Genomic DNA, 2,726 nt, shown 5'->3' with positions numbered 1-2,726 from the left:
TTAAAAGGTTTGCTCGTCCTCGAGCAAAAGAAGAAAGAAGAGAGTAGAAGAAGAAGAAATAGAGGAGATGGAGGTGGCTTTGTGGTTCGGCCAAAGGGGGAGAAGTAGTGTTTAGGGTGTGTGAAAATGAGGGAGTGAATATGGGTTTATATAGGGGTGGAGAGAGGGGTAGGGTTCGGCTATGGGAGGGTGGGTTTGGGAGGGAAAGTGGTTTGAATTTGAATGGTGAGGTAGGTGGGGTTTTATGAAGGATGGATTTGAGTGGTGAAGAGAAAGATGGGATTTGATAGGTGAGGGGTTTTTGGGGAAGAGTGGTTGAGGCGATTGGTGAATGGGTGAAGAAGAAGAGAGAGGGTGGTGGGGTAGGTGGGGATCCTGTGGGGTCCACAGATCATGAGGTGTCAAGGAAAAGTCATCCCTGCACCAAATGGCGAGCAAAATTTGCTCTCTGCGCCAATTCTGGCGTTAAACGCCAGGCTGGTGCCCATTTCTGGCGTTTAATGCCAACTTCTTGCCCTTTCCTGGCGTTTAACGCCAGTCTGGTGCCCCTTTCTGGCGTTAAACGCCCAGAATGGTGCCAGACTGGGCGTTAAACGCCCATTTGCTAGCTTCACTGGCGTTTAAACGCCAGGAAGTCCTCCTCCAGGGTGTGCTATTTTTCTTTCTGTTTTTCATTCTGTTTTTGCTTTTTTTAATTGATTTTGTGACTTTCCATGATCATTAACCTACAGAAAACATAAAATAACAAGGGAAAATAGATAGATATAACATTGGGTTGCCTCCCAACAAGCGTTTCTTTAATGTCAGTAGCTTGACAGTGGGCTCTCATGGAGCCTCACAAATACTCAGAGCAATGTTGGAACCTCCCAACACTAAACTTAGAGTTTGAATGTGGGGGTTCAACACCAAACTTAGAATTTGGTTGTGGCCTCCCAACACCAAACTTAGAGTTTGACTGTGGGGGCTCTGTTTGACTCTGTTTTGAGAGAAGCTCTTCATGCTTCCTCTCCATGGTGATAGAGGGATATCCTTGAGTCTTAAACACAAGGGATTCTTCATTCACTTGAATGATCAGTTCTCCTCTGTCCACATCAATCACAGCCTTTGCTGTGGCTAAGAAGGGTCTGCCAAGGATGATGGATTCATCCATGCACTTCCCAGTCTCTTGGTCTATGAAATCAGCAGGGATGTAATGGTCTTCAATCTTTACCAGAACATCCTCTACAAGTCCATAAGCTTGTTTTCTTGAATTGTCTGCCATCTCTAGTGAGATTCTTGCAGCTTGTACCTCAAAGATCCCTAGCTTCTCTATTACAAAGAGAGGCATGAGGTTTACACTTGACCCTAAGTCACACAGAGCCTTCTTAAAGGTCATGGTGCCTATGGTACAAGGTATTGAAAACTTCCCAGGATCTTGTCTCTTTTGAGGTAATCTCTGCCTAGGCAAGTCATCCAGTTCTTTGGTGAGCAAAGGGGGTTCATCCTCCCAAGTCTCATTACCAAATAACTTGTCATTTAGCTTCATGATTGCTCCAAGGTACTTGGCAACTTGCTCTTCAGTGACATATTCATCCTCTTCAGAGGAAGAATACTCATCAGAGCTTATGAATGGCAGAAGTAAGTCCAATGGAATCTCTATGGTCTCATTTTGAGCCTCAGATTCCCATTGTTCCTCATTAGGGAACTCATTGGAGGCCAGTGGATGTCCAATGAGGTCTTCCTCAGTGGCGCTCACTGCCTCTTCATCCTCTCCAAGTTCGGCCATGTTGATGGCCTTACATTCTCCTTTTGGATTCTCTTCTGTATTGCTTGGAAGAGTACTAGGAGGGAGTTTAGTAATTTTCTTGCTCAGCTGTCCCACTTGTGCCTCCAAATTCCTAATGGAGGACCTTGTTTTAGTCATGAAACTTTGAGTGGTTTTGATTAGATCAGAGACCATGGTTGCTAAGTCAGAATGGTTCTGTTTAGAATTCTCTGTCTGTTGCTGAGAAGATGATGGAAAAGGCTTGCCATTGCTAAACCTGTTTCTTCCACCATTATTATTGTTGAAACCTTGTTGAGGTCTCTGTTGATCCTTCCATGAGAGATTTGGATGATTTCTCCATGAAGAATTATAGGTGTTTCCATAGGATTTTCCCATGTAATTCACCTCTTCCATTGAAGGGTTCTCAGGATCATAAGCTTCTTCTTCAGATGAAGCGTCCTTAGTACTGTCTGGCGCAGCTTGCATTCCAGACAGACTTTGAGAAATCAAATTGACTTGCTGAGTCAATATTTTGTTCTGAGCCAGTATGGCATTCAGAGTGTCAATCTCAAGAACTCCTTTCTTCTAATTCGTCCCATTATTCACAGGATTCCTTTCAGACATGTACATGAATTGGTTATTTGCAACCATTTCAATCAACTCTTGAGCTTCTGTAGGCGTCTTCTTCAGATGAAGAGATCCTCCAGCAGAGCTATCCAAAGACATCTTGGACAGTTCAGACAGACCATCATAGAAAATACCTATGATGCTCCATTCAGAAAGCATATCAGATGGACATTTTCTGATTAATTGTTTGTATCTTTCCCAAGCTTCATAGAGGGATTCTCCTTCCTTCTGTCTGAAGGTTTGGACTTCCACTCTAAGCTTACTCAATTTTTGAGGTGGAAAGAACTTTGCCAAGAAGGCATTGACTAGCTTTTCCCAAGAGTTCAGGCTTTCTTTAGGTTGAGAGTCCAACCAT

The 2,726-nt window shown here is 43.7% G+C and overlaps 1 non-coding gene across 1 annotated transcript; it reads left to right on the top strand.

The window, feature by feature from the left end:
- The first annotated feature begins 2,524 nt into the window (after positions 1–2,524).
- On the top strand, positions 2,525–2,632 carry LOC127747073 (small nucleolar RNA R71). Its single transcript, XR_008008876.1, has one exon. It is a non-coding gene; the product is annotated as a small nucleolar RNA R71 (small nucleolar RNA).
- Positions 2,633–2,726: the final 94 nt, after the last annotated feature.

Source organism: Arachis duranensis, chromosome 4, assembly GCF_000817695.3.
Source record: "Arachis duranensis cultivar V14167 chromosome 4, aradu.V14167.gnm2.J7QH, whole genome shotgun sequence".
NCBI lineage: Eukaryota > Viridiplantae > Streptophyta > Magnoliopsida > Fabales > Fabaceae > Arachis > Arachis duranensis.
This window is presented reverse-complemented; position numbering and strand designations above follow the sequence as displayed.